This window comes from Athene cunicularia (genome assembly GCF_003259725.1).
Source record: "Athene cunicularia isolate RWA chromosome 1 unlocalized genomic scaffold, athCun1 chr1_part1, whole genome shotgun sequence".
In the NCBI taxonomy this organism is placed as follows: Eukaryota; Metazoa; Chordata; class Aves; order Strigiformes; family Strigidae; genus Athene; species Athene cunicularia.
The window spans coordinates 12,137,101-12,154,306 of NW_020799091.1; the positions used below are offsets into that span (position 1 = coordinate 12,137,101).

The window sequence follows — 17,206 nt, forward strand, 5'->3', positions numbered from 1 at the left end:
AGAAGATGGAACCAGACACGTCTCAGTGGTGCACAGTGACAGGACCGGAGGCAGTGGGCACCAACTGAAGCAGGGGAAATTGCATATAAACATAAAGAAAAGCTTTTTTTTTTTTTTTGCTTTTTTTTTTTTTTCTTTTTTTCTTGTGAGGGTGACTGAATACAGAAACAGGTTTGCCAGAGAGGCTGTAGTGTTTCCATCCTTGGAGGCAATGAAAATTTGATTGGGCATGCCCCTGAGCAACGTTCTATATGTGACTGAGCAGGGTGGTTGGACCAGACAATCTCTGGTGCCTGCCAACCTCAGCCATTGTGTGATTCTACACACCAATATTTGTAGTTGTCTAACATTCAGGGTATTGAGAACACTATGATCAGTGGGCATGTCCTATTTACTTACAAATGTCACAGTTTCCAATGTCTGATACAGTAGAACCGTTTTCTTTATACTATTGCAAACCACCTTGCCTTACAGACCAGTGCTTTGAACAGAAGATTTGCTTGTGTACCAGTAATTTGCTATAACTTGCTTGATTCTTTTGTTAGAAAAAAATGCACAAAGACCATTATCTGTTCACTTAATTCTGGTGCAAACTGTTATAATCTGGAAGCTGTTGCTGTAATAGAAAGACCACTCATAAGCAAATAAGGTGGAAAGCAAAAAGAGAACTGGTAATTATCAGTGCCAAGGACAATCTTAGCTAGGAAAAAAAAAAAAAAAAAAAAAAAAAAAAAAAAAAAAAAAGCTTTGGAGCTCTGATTTTTGTTCATTCATTTGCTAAGCTCCCCACTTAGCAAACTGAGCAACAGGTCACAGCTGCAGCCACTGTTTCTTCTATAAGGATACAACAATTTTATTGATATTCTTCCTAGCTCCTTGTTATTAATAATTTCTCCCAGCTACTTTAGGCCTAATATCTTCATCTTAATGCTGCAGATGTTGTTGATTCTTATTCATCTTTCAAGTATAGCTACTTGTTCAACTCATTTGCACAGAAGCAGCAAATTAGTAATGCTCCACTACAGTAGTTTATTGGAGTTTAATGTACTAGTTCCTCTACATTGGCTTAGTGAAAGTTTTTCAGATAATGTTTAGCAAGTATCAGTCACTTTGCATCTGTTATACTGTTCTGTGTGTAATTTCAATAGAAGTCATTTACTGAAGTTCCATAATTTCTATTTAAAATCTACTGAAGTGACATTAATTTTCTTCTTTTTTAAACTATGAAAATCAAAGTGCTAATGTTGAGAGCAGCAGTACTTGTGGTTATTCATACAAACTGGTAGTTTGTGCCAATTCGTCCTGCACTATAACTCACAAGGGATGTTATGATGCCTAGTGGCTAGAGAAGGACTGTGAATCAAAATCAAACATATGGATCTGAACTGCTGCATAATCAGATAGAATTTTGGCTTGTCCTGGTTTTTATTTCCAACTAATTCAGTTATTGAGGTATAACTTTATTCTTGATTTATGCTGAAACTGATCTATGACAAACACTAGTACTTTACATCTTGATTACGATTTTTAACTGATCAGTAATTTTTCTTCAAATTCAGTTCTCCATGTCCCTTCCTTTGAAGACATGACAAGTTTTTACAGCCATGCTTGCTGTCAGTGCTGCTTGTTAGGAGATATATCATGGGCTGGATTCATATCATGTAACATTAGAAATCCACCACAGAAATATCCTTATCTATGAATTTCCCTCTAGGCTCCCTTTATAATCAATGGGAAAAAAGCAGCATTTTTCAGAGTATGATTCATCTGACCTATTTTAGCTGTCTACTTTAGGATGAGATGAATCACGAGCTAGAAGTTATTATTTCTCACTACTGACCAAACTAGAAAGGAAGATATGGATGGGTTCAAATAAATCCTTCCAGCGTACTTGATTTAATTTAATTTCTCCTTTACCTGAGATTACTTTATTGCCACTGCATGACAACAGGACAGTACAGATCAAAACATTTTTTAGCTAAATAAGGAAGATGGTTCACACTGGTCATATAACCCCATGCACAAAGTCTCTGTACCAACCTGAAAGTCCAGCTGAGTGCTCAGGATATATCAAAACCCCATATTTCGTAGCTTTGATGTGTTAAACAAATGGTTAACATCTTAAATTTTAGGATAGTGGATTGTTCCAGTTTTAAGAAAAGTTATGTGTTTGATTTTCTAGCAAATGGAGACCAGACTAAGAAGGGAAAATCTTTTCACTCTCCTAATTCAGGAAGATATTATAAGCAATGGATTTTATCAGACTGTCTGCTTCAGAGCAAGTTATCAGGAAAGAAAACATGGAGTTCTATTCAACGATGAGAAACAGAATAGCCTATTAGAGAAATATTGTGAAGAAATATTATATCTTTTAAAAATATCTTCATTAATTAAAATACTTTCCAGCATAATAAAAGGTTTCACACTTTCTTCTCCTTCTGTCTTAGAAAAAATGTACAGTTCCTTTTTATTTACACACAGTCTTTTCCTCATAATGTGTTTTTTCTTGTTAATGATGTGTTTGGGTACAAGAGAACACACTCTTGCCTCTCCACAAGATACAAAGGATTTCAAAACCAAACTCCTATCTTTTTATGATGCATAATTAAACTAGAATTTATTTTGCTTTCTTTTTCTGTACTTCTCTTTGATAACGTGTCTGCCTGAAATATTTGAGCTACTTCCAACCTAGCAATGCAATTCAAATATCTTAAGACTCAGTGGTATATACAAAAATAGGTGTGTTTTTTAATCTGTTTTCATATTTGCTCATATGCGTGCACACACACACACACACACACAGAGCAGAAATACCCTAAAAATTACTCTAGGAGTGATTTTTTTGTTGTTGTTTATTTGTTTTTCTGTGGAAGCTGAACTCTCCACAAATAACACAATAAGAAAAAATTAAAATAAGTTAAATAAATATTATTTGAAATTAAACAGAAAAGTGTGAGACATGCTAGGAAATAGAATAAATTCTTGCTATTCAGGCACTTTATCAGGATTAAGAGACACATATTCAGCCCGTATCTCCAGAAGGAATGTTAAACAGCATTTTTAATGAGAGTCTTGACTGTTGCAGTAGGGGTATGTGGGGGATCCTTTTCCATTGCTGTAGACACTGATCCACTTTACTCCCCAAAATATGTTTAAATATTGAAATATTAATGAAAATGTTGAACTATTGTAGAAAGGAATACAACTTCCAAAATCTTAAAGGTGGGAATGCAATTTAAAAAAAAAAAATAAATCTAAAAGTCTGTAAGGAGACCATCTTGTAAAGGAGAATCCCAAGTAATCCAACTAAAGTCTATCCCAATTCCATGAGAGCAGTCATCTGGGAAATTAAATGTTTGTGATCTATTCTCCTACTTATGAATATTTTTCCAAAGGATTAGTGTATGACCTGTGAAAAATTTGGGATAATCAGAAATATGTTCTTCAATAAAGGAGGTATTGTTTCTGTCAGTTTCAATGATTGAGGAACCACAGTTTATTGTAAACTGGGGTATTTGGAGGTTTGTTTGTTTGTTTGTTTGTTTGTTTGTTTGTTTGTTTTCCAATATGAATTGAGAAGGTTTAAATTTCTCTGACCGACCCTTAAACAAACAAATTTGCTAAACTTTGGGACCTATCTTTAAAGTCACTTGATGTCCTCGATGTGACTGTTTGTATGATCCAGTAAAACAAATTTCAGGTTGCTGTGAATATTCCTATAAGTACAAGTTTTTTATATTGGTGGCTAACTCGAGGACACATTGAATATAGAATTTAATATAGCTAGAATAAAACCAATAGAACTAGTTTTCTTTGTTAGTTTTACACACTGTACACTCAGCTTCTTCCAAAGAAATCAATCCACATTTTTCATATTTAAAAAAAAAATCATAACAGCGTAGGTTTGTTTTGCTTTCCAAACAGAGACAGCTCTTATTATGGTCTCTTTAAGAAAGGTAGAGCATTTGGATAAGCATGTCAGAAGATGACTTTTGAAATCAGACTCTGATTTGCCTTATTAAAATTTTTGTTTCAATTCTTGATCTTCAGTTCTGGATGAGAACTTATGAAATTGTGGCCTTGAGTTTAAGGTAAAATTAAAAATTATTACAAGAATTTTATTAACTTATATAATGATTTTTTTTTTTTGGGGGGGGGGAGACAGTTTCCCTTCTTAGTCTAAATTTTACAGAAGAAGATGCTTCTAAAGTATATTAAATGTTTCTCTGAAACTAAATCTTCTCCTGATAATTATTAAGAATACATTGTACCTTTTCCTAATTATTTTACATGAGAAGTTTAAGCTGCATTCATTGTTCTTTTTCTTCTTTTTACAAGTCTTTTCTTCATATTTTTGGATTTCATTTCAATTGCCTTTTAAATTGATTTCAACTCTTTGGTCACTTTTGATTCACTCTACACGTCTGTATTTTTAATGTAAAAACGTGTGAAATTTGGGTTATTTTATTTTTGGTAGTCCCTCTCTCATCACTCTTGTATTATTTTAAATTAGATGTATAAATCTATTTCTATGTAGAAATTAATAAAAAACAGATAATATATGCTGTAATATCCTTACAGGGTTCCAGATTACTTTCAGCCTAGGAAGGGTGGTCCACAGAAAAGAGGATGGATGAGAGTAGAGAGAACTCAGATCATATGGTGCTTTTGGAGATACATTCAAGTAGTGTTTTCTCAGAGGTGCAGAGTGTGTAGTACAAAGTCTTTGAAACTGTGCATGGAAGATGAGACCAGAACTTGCAAAGTGAGAAATGTTGAAGTTTTTTAATAGTTTCTGTAACCCTTTGATTTACAGAATATACCGACACATCATGGCTGCTGAAGAAAAAAGAAAATCCATCTCACAAGGCATTTCAAGAAATAAAACCCATTAATTTTCTGCACTTCTATTTGAAAATTTAGGTTTGTATCACAAGGAGGGAAAGGAAACTCTCTTTCTTCTTTTTAAAAGGGAGGTATAAGAATTAAAGTATAAATACTAAAATATATCTGAAGTAAAACTTGAGTTAAACATAAACATTTTTGCCTGTAATACTCAGAAAAAATAATTTTCTCCTGGGGCTGTAATGTTTCATGTAATGTATGTGTATTTTATGTAATCTCATTGATATCATTATAATATTCTCAACAGGAACAAAAAAAATGAAAAGAAACCATTTTCCTGTAAGTCTGCAGCTAGTGTCTCATGGGATAAGAGCCGTAGAGAAGTGTAGAAATGGAAAAGAGATACATTCATTAGATCTTACTCTCCTCAACCTTAAGTCTGGAAGCAGAAAGGACAATAACATGTCCTGATGATTCCAATTTTGGGCAACTATATTGGTTTTGTTTTCTTTTTTTTAATCTTGAGATTCTCAGTCACAGTAGGAAAATGGTTTCTAGAAAATCCTTCTCTGTCTTCTCACTTTCTGGAGCTAGAGGATCTCACTCCATCTTCAACTGAAGATTGTGTACACTATCCTTCATGTAGATTTAAGCATTCATAAAATCAGCTGAAGTTTTGCTGATTTTCCATTTTTATTCCCAGTCTTTTGTTCGTAAAACTCTCCAAAAACACATACAGAAGCACAAAGGGGAACACATGGAGAAATAGATGTTCTCTAAAATACCTTTTCCATGGCCTGAAAATAATGATTATTTTGGAATCAAGACTACATAATTGAGATTTTATTTTTTTTTCAGATTCTAACTGGAAATTATTTTCATGTGCTTGTTCATACATATCTGCCTAACTTTCATGGTTGAAGGGAGTTTAAGAATGGTAAGGCTATTTCATTTCCAAAATCTGCAATCATGTATCAAGTGGCACAGGGCTATAAATTAAAGATCAATTAAAGACTAATTTCATGATTTCTTAATCAAGGAAACTGCTTCAGCAAGAAACAACTAGAGCTACATTTATAAAATAGATGGCAAGGCGGAAACATTCAAAGTTTTTTTCTGATAAGTCTTGGAAAATAAGTAAGTTTAGTGACCTTACTGAGTCACACAGCCATTCTGGTTCCATATAGCTTCAGAAGAAAATGCAGAGGACAAGTCAAACTTTGAGTGGATTGAGTATGCCTCAGAGATCTACCTCAGTTCATTGCCATTGTTTCAGTGCTCCTCTGACAAAGCTTACGGGGACTGATGACTCTGCTCCTAATGCAGTTACATGTCTACTACAGTATGAGGAAAACGGGTCTACGCAGGTACACAGTATCTTCATAAACTGAAAATATGAAATGCAGTGAGAGAGGGAGAAGGGATTTTTGCTAAATCTAACCAACTCATTCCTAATTCAATTAGCTGTCATATTACATCATATTATGTTTCTGAAGTAGTTAGCCTGTACATAATATTCCATGAGAAAAAAAAAAAAGAAAAAAAAAAAAAAAAAAAAAAGAGGCATCAAATATGAAGGTTATGCATTTCCTGATATCAGAATAAAATTCAGAAGGTTTTATGAGCTTCCTGGAAGCAACATTCATCAAAGACAATTAAGAATAAAGATGTCATTACTGGTTCAGATAGTCTGTAAGTAGCATATTACCTAGTGCTTGGTGGCAAAGGAAAGAAGAGGAGGAAGCACTGTTGGTTGCTTATCCTCTTCATGCTTTTCTCTAGGACGTGCATTACATGTTATTGGCCAGTTATGAAAAGCATCTATTGGGTTAAGTGGACGTGGAATCTGACCTGTTGCAGCCATTCTTATGTTCTTATGTCTTCAGAAGTCTATGATAAGGAGAAGAAACCAGGAGCCAGGAAGGTGCTAATTAATATTTATAGTAGAACTAAAATAATCAAAGAACTTGAAAAAAGGGATAAGAAGAAGTGATATAAGCCTTAGAAGTACCGTGGTACACCCCTGGAGGACTATGAATGTCCCATCGCAAAGAAACAACACCTAGTAAAAAATAAGGGAGGGGTGTTCTGGTATAGCAAGGATCACAGCTTTTACTCAATTTCTTATGCATCACCAGAAGAAGGAGAAAGAAGAAGAAAGCACCCACTAAAAAATAAAAATAATATTAAGAGAGAGTTCTTTTTAAGTTAGAACTGAAATACCTGCAAACAAAATGCAAATGGATATAGTTTTGGACTTAATAAGGCAGTTCATTCTTTTATTTCTTTTGTAACTTAGTCCCACTGCTGAAAAAGTGTTTAATGGTAAACACTCGATTTGTTTTTGAGAAAAAATATATTTAAATATTGTGTAACATTAAAACTGACTCATTGGATGATAATCTAGAAATTTAGCATTTACCTTCCACCGATGCGGCCGATAAAATCAAACATACTGAGACACTCTAACAGGGCCATTTCCAGACTAATTGGGTGTATTTCTACTTATGCTCCTGTACCAGCCTAGAGTTAGTGACATGAGGTCCTGAAACTGAGGGAAAAAAAAAAAAAAAAAAGTTTTACTTATAGAAGTGATAGCTACAGAACTTTTATAGAATTAACCAAACAAGCTTTGGAAGACAAGCCAGAGTGCAGCATTAATGACAGAACTGCTTAAGGTGAAAAGGCAAAGCAAAACACAAGGGATGCTGATGGTCATGAGTATCACAACTTAATTAAGTTATCCTTTTTTTTTTTTCTTTCTTTTTTTTACTTACTTCACGTTGCAAGTTAAACTTCAAAATTTAGTTTAAAGCTTATTTACTTCATTGTAGCATTGTATAGTCTCACTTCATTGTTCCTAATTTTTTCATCGCATTATAAATGTAAGTTTAATAAAGTTCTGTGCTTCTTAAGCACTTGTTGTTGACCATATTGCCATCCACTTAATTGTAAGGAAATGTGAAGACAGCTATACCAGAAGGTTTTATTAAAGTATCAAAAAACAGCAAGCTATCTTCACAAGTCAATTAAATGGCACTGCATGTCCCCAAAGTAGAAAGCACACAGAGTTACATGTAAGTTGATATTTTATTCAGCAAATAAATCAACCCTTACACAACACACTCCATAAAAGTAATCAGGCACAATATACTCCACATGGATTAGCAGTCCCTTCATCCCAGGTATATTAAAAAAGCATGTGGAAAGCTACTTTGCCTCTTATAAGCTATCACTGAAAGATATTCCTTGTTATTTCACAATCCAATAAACTGTGTGTGCACTAGGAATAGGTCACTCATTGAATCTACTGCATGTATAATGCATTCAAGCACTACCTACTTTTCAGGCCTCCCTTGGCCATAGATTCATGTGATTTTGAGGAACATTTTCCAGCTGTATAAATTGGTAAAGTCCATGAACATGTAAGACTCACTCTGGTGGATCACATGCTTCACCTTTACAGAGCACTAAACATCACAGACACGTATATTCTATTTACATATAGAATTGACCAAAAATACAGTTTCTAGTACATGAGATATCAGTTTTAATTCAGTTTTTGTCTATTAAGTCTTTATTTTACTTTTTTAAATCCTGCTTATGAATGTCAACTTCACCAAATAACTTTAAGTTTCCCAGATGCACTGTCTCCAGAAAAAGTCCTCAAGAAGTTCAGTCTGACTTGTGCCCTGACGATGGCTTGGGGAAAGCTCTTGAAACACAAGATGTTTTGAATGAGATATAAATTGGATATAAAAAGCTAACATTTTCTCACATTCAAATATTTTGTCTTGCTTTATTATAATTAAAGTTATTTTGGATGCAACTCCATCCTTCCTTCAGCTGTCCAAATAAGCACTCCACCATCACTCTGCAGCTGGGGAGAGGATAAGAGTTCTCACTAGGGTCATCCATGTAGTTATAAGCTGTATCAGACAAAAAAAGGAATGATTCCTCCATATAAGGTGGAAAACCAATGATCAGAGTACAACCTTGGAAAGGAGTGGGGACCAAGTGGAACATACGCATGCTAGATATTCTCAGAGCATTGTGATGATGTGTATCATCAGTGTTTTGCACAGTATCATAAAAAAAAAATGTGTCTATTGCCCCTTCAAACCGAGAAAGATTGATAAATAAACTATTTATTCAGGAGCAGGATGATGCAGATAGCCAACGGTTAACACCAAGGCTCTAGCCCAGCTTGGAAATCTCAGTCTTTGCAAGGCAAAATTTTCAGGACCCTGAGGGCACCAACAGCCCCGTCTTCCCCTGTGCCTCCTACTACTCTGCCTATGGCCCAGGACCCCATTCAGCCCAGTCCCTGCCCAGCCACACTGTGAGACGGTCTCTGGCTCCCCACAGCCCTGCTCTGCCTGGCCATGGGCCCCACGGAGCTCGGCCCACCCACAGGCCAGTGCTCAGGTCCAGCCTCAGCCCAGCCCCAGCCCCAGAGGGGTGCCCGGCGCCCAGGGCTGTGTCTGCCCCTGGTGCCCCTGGCTGCGGTGGTGGGACAGATCCTGGCTGCCGGGCCCTGCCGTGACAGGGACCCCCCAGTGCTCCCAGGGAGACCCCAGCCCACAGAGGGTCACTGCGCTCCCTTCTCCACGACAAAAAGATTATTCTTGGCACATTCTTCATGCCCTCAAATGACAGGCCAACAACCCTCAGCAGAGCATGACAGTCCTCCAGCACTGCCAGGCAGACAGTTGATTTTCCAGTGTCAAAATGATTAGTACATATCTGTGACAACGAGAGGTGGCCAGTTTCCAGGGAAGGAGTGAAACCCCTTCTTACACATGTGCCAGCTTCCCGCTCCTGTTGGAGGCACCAGGGTCAAGGAAACAAAGCTTGTATGGACATGTCAGCTCGTGCAGAAGTTCTGGTGCACTGCTTATCACTTCAAATTTGGGAAAGAATATGATTCCATGTCAATTAATTAATGTGTCAGAAATTCCAGAGGTTTCATCATTTAACATGCATCTTTGCATGCATCACCCTCAGCCATTTCAGCAATAATTAGAAGGCCTTCCTTTGCAAAGGTCTGCACACTCTTCCTTCACTATTAACAGCAGTGCTGCATTAAAACAACTGTTGTACAATGGTCCTGACAACTCAGCAGCTCTGACTACTGCTACAATCACACAAAAGTGAACCCCCACACGGGCCAGCCAAGCCTCTTGCGCTGACAGGAGCTGAATATTGAATCAGAGCCCCTTTTCTAAGAGATCTTTGTTCTGTGCGACATTAAGGAGGCCAGTTTTCCTCCTTATATCCTTGCACTAGGGCCTGAATACCCATAAGGTCAGTGCAGGCACAGATAGGCAAGACTTGCAAGGTCTGACAGGCAATTTTCCTGCTGTGATTTGATGGGCTGAAGTCCAGAGTATAAGGTTTCTTAATGGTACGTAAACTTACTCCCCTCTTCACATTTCTCCATCCAGATTGCTGCTTCTTACAGAACATCCTGTTCCAATGCCTAGAATTTACCAATTGCCCCAGCAGCAGAAGGATAACCACTTCAGCTTACCACTCCAGGCACTGCCTCTATATTTTTCCAAGACTTAGGTCTTCCACTTTTTTTTGCACAGAAAAGTATCTGAAGGGACTAGAGAGTCTTCCCGGAGACAGAAGCAGGTAAATTCAATGTAATGGTAAATAAAAGACTTACACACTTGCATTTTTCATTAGCTTCACCTATGCTTTCTTTTCACCTATTTTTCTTTGTAATACACTTGTAGACTCACCTGGCTGAAATAGGTGACCCGTTAATGGTTGTATTCAACTTATTTAAATGCAATGCCAAGAGCATGCAGAGCACATAAGGCAGCAGAACATCACTAGGCTGGCAACATTCACAAATCATTCCTTCTAGAGTAATAAATTGTTTTTGTTTCTTCCAGCCTTTAAAGACTATAGCTTTCTTCTTCACACGGAAAAAAAGTAAGTCATTTGGTTTGTGAATAACTGCCATCCTTCCACGAAGGGCAGTCATCACCTACTGAAACATGAAGTTTTACAGTAGGATTTACATGTGCACTTTGGCAATTGCAGAAGCACTAGAAAGGAACTGCTGGGATTAAAACTATGAATACAGAGAAGGCAGATGTGAAGCAGTTGAGAAGAAAATAGCATGTTAATGTATGATGGGTCAAGATGTAAGAACATGCTGCCAGGAATGGAAAGTCGCTATAGGAGAAGAGAAATAGTTTATCCTTGCCTAAATCACACACACTGTGGTGAATTAATCATTCTGTGAGATCAATGATGCTTCATAGAACTTGTTTGGCTCTGAATTTTGAATTCCATTTTGACATAGAAGTTTGAGATTAATATTTATAAGGTGATTTATATGAACAAGATTGAGTCCCTTTCACTTAAAAAAAAAAAATAAAAAATCAACACTTCCTATATACAGGTTTTACTGTCTGAAAACATGAACTGGAATCAAAAGAATTCAAAACTGCTTTTTTTTCAGGTTGGACCCAGTTCGGGTGCCTCATGTAACTCGATAAACAAGTAATGCTCATGTTACTTTAGTCACTGAAAGATAATTAACTTTGTTGAAATGTGCATGCTTCTGGGTGTTGATGTATTCAACATAATAGCGAAAGAAGACAGCTCTTGCCCAGCTGCTTAATGTTCAAAATACTGCAGTGCCTGAATATGGCCAGAGTAATCTATTTCTAGCAGTTTTCAGTCTGAGCTGAGCACTACAAATTCTGAGCTTCCTTAAACTACTCAACCTCCTGGATGAAAAATTATTGTCTTTTTTTTTCTCTCTGTGCAGTTCTTTCCACATCCTCAAAAAAGGGACAGTTGTTCTGTACCTATGAATAGAAGGCTCTGTTCTACTTCATTACTAACAGAGATTAGGAGTACCTCTCAAGAAGTTAAATGTGTGTTGAGGCTAAAGGCTCTATATTTTAATTTTCTATGGCTTGTCAGTATGTTTTTATTTATACTGTTATATAAATGCTTTTTTTAAAGTTACAAATTTCAGTATTGCTTTAACTTACCCAATCCAACACCCTCTTCAGGGTAATGAGAGTGTCATTAATGTATGGTTTGCAAGTCAGTGCTAATGTTTCATATGACATCTTTCTAGGCTTTATTCAGTGTCTGAGGACCGTAGGAAAATTAGGGTTGGTGTTACCAATTTTTTTTTTTTTTTTAAAGAGCACAAATATTCTTCTTAGTTATATATTTATTTATTTTATCTTCTCAACTTAAAAAGTTTAGTGATCTGTCAATCTATTTATTTTTCCTAGAGGACAAAATAAAAACAGTAGAGGAATTAGAGAAAAATAGCATATCATTAATTTATGCTTAAATTAGTAACAAGATTATTTTTATGGAATACAATAACCAGCTAAATAGCAATACAGAACAAAGTAGGATTAAAAAAAGTATGTCTTAGCAAAAATGAAAACAAGAATTGAGAGGAGTGAGATTATAGCTACAGAGTGGATGAATAGTAACCCTATAGTCCACTGATCTATCACTTGTCTGCTCTCCTGACCTGGAGGTACACTTATCAAATACACTGAGAAAACTATCCTCACCTGAACTAAATGGCAATTTCGGTCTGACATTTGCAGTATTGCAGTGTATTTGAAAGTCAGTTATCACTGTAATTTCTACAGTTTGGTCTTGATTAAGAAAGTATGTTAGCCTATAAACAGCATCACTTGCAAAGTGATATCTGGTTGTAGAAAAACTGAAGATGTTGGATGCTTTTTCTACTACACAGACCTCAGTATCAAATACTGCACTGGGTTTTTTTTGTTTTTTTTTTTTTTTTTTTTCTCTATCAACAGCTTTACTGCAAGAGTATCATCAATTTAATTAGAGATTTCCAAATTTGCAACAGTGTGAGTGTGCAAGAGTGTGGCATGCAGAAATAAGCTGGAAGTTCATCACTAAATTAATATTATTTACTGAAAATTAATTAATTACTCTTGAGCTGAACTGATGTACTTACTACAAATACCTTTTTTTTAAAAAAAAAAATAAAAAATTAATCACCCCAAAACCTTCCAGATTTTATTAAATTACTGCCTGCACAGTTATGAAACATCAAGGAGAGACATCTATATTATAAATGGATTGAAAGGATTGCAGCATGATTTTCACATGTTCATCAGCCATGGCAAGAATAGAAGAAAATGGCTTGTAGAATCCAGGCCAATAATCCAGGGGAAACTGTTGAGGAAGGAAACAAAATAACAATATGTGGTGGGTCATAATAAGAGAACACACTGGCTAGGTTCTGTAAGGGTGAAAAAAGGAAAAACCCACTGTTATTATTTATTTAAATTACACAGACACATGGATAGATCAATTATAGGAAAGAGAGTAAGATCAAAGATTTATTTAAAATATACAGGATATGAGTTTTCATATATCAAAAAGAGATAAGGCTTGGAATTTGAAAGCAAAAGATAACTAAGAAAGGGAAAAGTAACTTTTTTTTTTTTTTAATTTTTTTTATTATTAGGTGCACTGTGTTAAACAGTCATCAGAAGTCTATGGGTTCCGGAACAGCTCTTAAAGAGGAGTTAAACAGAAGGTCCTACTAAACTATATACCCAAAACTTTCACATATGACTTTCTTATTGCAGAACTGCATAGTCCCTGACCATCCTTTGGAGTTACACTGGAAGTACTGTAGCTTACAGAAATCTCTGTCTTGGAAGTTTATGAGTATAATGGTTCAGGTAAAATGATACACTCTTCTCTCATATATAGTTTTTATTGCCATGACGACTTCGGTAATAATAAACAAATTTTATATTACCTTTATATAAATTGCTTTTCTATTATATTTATATTATAAAATAAATTTATATTTATGGAATAAGGAATGAGTGTGACAATCAGGGTTAATTTTTTTTAAACTCTCTTACAGCATACAAATCCATGCCACTATCTGTTAACACTAGCACACGCTCTACATTTCTGAGTTGGTAGTGTTCATACACACCTTCCCAAAATACTTACTATTTATTATACTATGCTTATTTATAAGAGAGCTTTTATTGGCTCTTTTTTCTTTTTTTCATTGTCAAACTTAGTTCTGGTTGAAATACAGAACCTAAAAGAAAGAAGAAACAATTAATATCTCTTTCTACAACCCTTGCTCTTTTCAAGTAGTGTTAAATAAATTATGATAATACTACAAGATTTAAAGCCCAGCAAGAATCCAAAGCCTTCTATGGTACTTATAATGTTGCAGTTTAAAGGCAAACTGCTCTGACTCTGCAGGCAACCCTTTTGAAGATTCTCATCTCAGAAAGAAATTAGCCTTTTAATTGAAAAGGCAATTTTTATTAAAACATTTTTTATCAAACTGAAGTAAAAGCAAAGGTTTACAAACTGGCTTTTTGTAAGTGGACAGATGTCTCTGTGAATACTTATACTTGGGTAACAGAAAATACAAAACAAAACCAGCAGTTTCATAAAAGGCTACCATTATATTTTAAGCATATAAACAAAAATCCTATGTCCTGTATAATAAAGCTGTCCTGCAGTTTTTTTCTATCTGTGTAAAGGTTTTTTTCTTGGTGGAGAGGGGAAGGATGTTTTAGTTTGGGGCTTTTTTTTTGCTGTGTTAGGACTCTAAAACAAAAGGTCATAATAATAAAATTTATGCAATTGATATTAAAAAAACAAACAAACAAATAAACAAAAAAACCCACAAACTGAGTAACTGTATAGAGTATTTCTTATAATGTTACCTGTATTGAACTGTGTTTGATTAGAGAGCAATCAAAAACATAACATATAACTGAATACCATTGTTTCTTGAAGACACCTTTCAACTAGCATTTATTTAACTAGTTAAATGCATTTAACTAGTAAATATTTAATATTACTCAGTAGAATGCAAACCAGGAGGAAGATAAATCAGAAGATGGTATAAAATCAAGAATTCTGTATAACAATAGTGTGATTCCTTTAATGAATTAAACAGTACAGTAAATGCAATTGTACTTTAAATATAGGACAATGGCTTGCTTGATTTCTAAATACATGGCATAGGGCATTTATATAAATCTACATAAGTTAGGCAGGTCTTCCTGTCTTATTCTGTTTTAATTGACAAAACATCTTAGAAATACTCATGGGAAGAAATAAATTGAAAAATAAACAGTAAATTAATTAAGGGCAAGAATCATAGATGACTGAAAGTGCAATAAGATTAAACCTTGTGTGCTGGTTTTGGCTGGTATAGAGCTAGTTTTCTTCACAGTAGCTAGTATGGGGTTATGTTCTGAATTTGTGCTGAAAACAGTGTTGATAATACAAGAATGTTTTTGTTACTATTGAGCAGTGCTTACACAGAGGGGAACACATCTGGGACAGCTGACCCCAACTGACCAGAGGGATATCCCATACCATATGATGTCATGCTCAACTTGAGGAAGAAGGAAGGGAAGGATGTTTAGAGTGATAGTGTTTGTCTTCCCAAGTAACTGTTATGTGTGACAGAGCCCTGCATTCCTGGAGATGGCTGAACACCTGCCTGGTGATGGAAGTGGTGAATGAATTCCTTGTTTGCTTTGCTTGTGCATGTGGCTTTTGCTTTACCTATTAAACTGTCTTTATCTGAACCCACAAGTTTTTTCACTTTTACTCTTCTGATTCACTCCCCTATCCCACCAGCAGGGAGTGAGCAAGAGGCTGTGTGGGGCTTAGTTGCCCTCTGGGGTTAAACTACGACACCTTGAAAAAGCTGTGAATAGGGGATAATATGAATGCAAACAAAACCAGAGTTCAATACATCATCTTTACTATATGCTTACTTAATTTCAGGTTTTTATCTTAATTTTGTATGTAAAAGAGAACATAAGGAATTACTGCAAAGAATCACCCATTTTAAGAGCAGCTGCAGATTCCTTGTAGCTTGCATTATTTATTAATCATCAAGAATGTGTTTTGGTTTTAATTCCAGTGATTCTTTTCCCCACATGCTTCAGAAATCAGTAAAATAAATGCAATCTTTTCTTCTCCATGAAAGTGATATCACTAGCTGCAAAAAGTTTTCCTGAGACTAGAAAAACTGTAAGAAAGAACTGTCCCCTCAATCTCTGTTTAATTCATAGGTAAAACACAGCTGAAACAGTTCCAAAAGGGCCATAAGCATTTATATTATCATTAAAAATGGAGAACTGGAACATTCTCAGTGGGGAAAATGAGAACACTATTATGCACATGAGCCAGTGTTTAAGAAGAGACAATTACTTGCAAAGTCACTAATTAGATCTCTGAGTCTTATTTCAATACTACTTTAGGCAACCCTTGGAGTCTAATATATATTGGATGAAAATGCCCTTTCAGCAACCAAAATACTACCAGAGCAATTATTTTATGAATATTCTTCCTCATCATTTCTAACACGTCTTTTCCTTCATGTCACTTGTATCAGGATTTATGGAGAAGGAGGTTATGTGATTTGTATTTTTCCTTTCGCTGGATATTTGCCCCTGTCACAGAGTCTGTAACAGGACTTACAGACTAATTCTGCTTTCTTAACAGTAGAATAAAGGTAATGACAGATCTTCTGAGTCTGTGACCAGTGTAGCATATTATATGGGTTATGTATAGTAAGAAGGGATGGGATTTTATGATCTCCAAAAGTTCATTCTAATGTTATGTCCTTACATGACCACTACACAAATAGTATCATCACAGTTTCTAATTTAGTACTTCATAAGTGAATATTTTAATTATAGAACTGACTTTCTGAATTTCACTGAGTGTAGAGTCTCAAGGCCTAATCAATCTTATTTTGATATAGCTAAAAATATATATATATTTCCAATATATATACACCTCTCAATTTTGGTACTTGATTCAGTTTATGCAACAGCAGAGATTTACCACTACAAGCTGCAAAGATGATTTGTTACTTCCCAAATATTCTAAGCATGTAAAAAACCCAGCAAACACAACATTTTGCATGTACATATGTCTCCAGCAAGTTCCATTTGGCTCGGCAGCATCATGTTTTGGCAATGACCACTTGCTTTCTTAACATCCTCTTCTATTACAAACCTGAGTTTTCAGAGCAGTTAATTATGACATAGAAGAGAATGTACATTGGCTTTGTTGGCAGGGAGGAGGGTTGGTAGCAGGGGTAGGGGCTACAATGGTGGCTCCGGTGAAGCTCCCCACCTCTGGCTCCAAGTCAGACCTACCTCTGGCCAAGGACAAGCCAATGAGCGATGGTGGCCATGCCTCTGTGATAATATATCTAAGAAACTGAACCTGGAAGGAAGAGAGGGAGTCGTGAGAAGGACTTGTAATAGAGACATCTATTCAAACATGGAGGTCAGTGGAAGAAAGGGGGGGG

At 35.6% G+C, this 17,206-nt stretch overlaps 1 long non-coding RNA gene across 1 annotated transcript in view; it reads right to left on the reverse strand.

Annotated features, from left to right (window-relative positions):
- Nucleotides 1–12,961: 12,961 nt before the first annotated feature.
- Nucleotides 12,962–17,206, reverse strand: part of LOC113484794 — a 41,808-nt gene continuing 37,563 nt past the window's right edge. Inside the window, exons 3-4 of the long non-coding RNA XR_003399308.1 lie at nt 13,852–13,945; nt 12,962–13,053 (exon numbers count right to left, since the gene is read on the reverse strand). This is a non-coding gene — a long non-coding RNA (uncharacterized LOC113484794). The remainder of the gene's footprint in view (nt 13,054–13,851; nt 13,946–17,206) is intronic.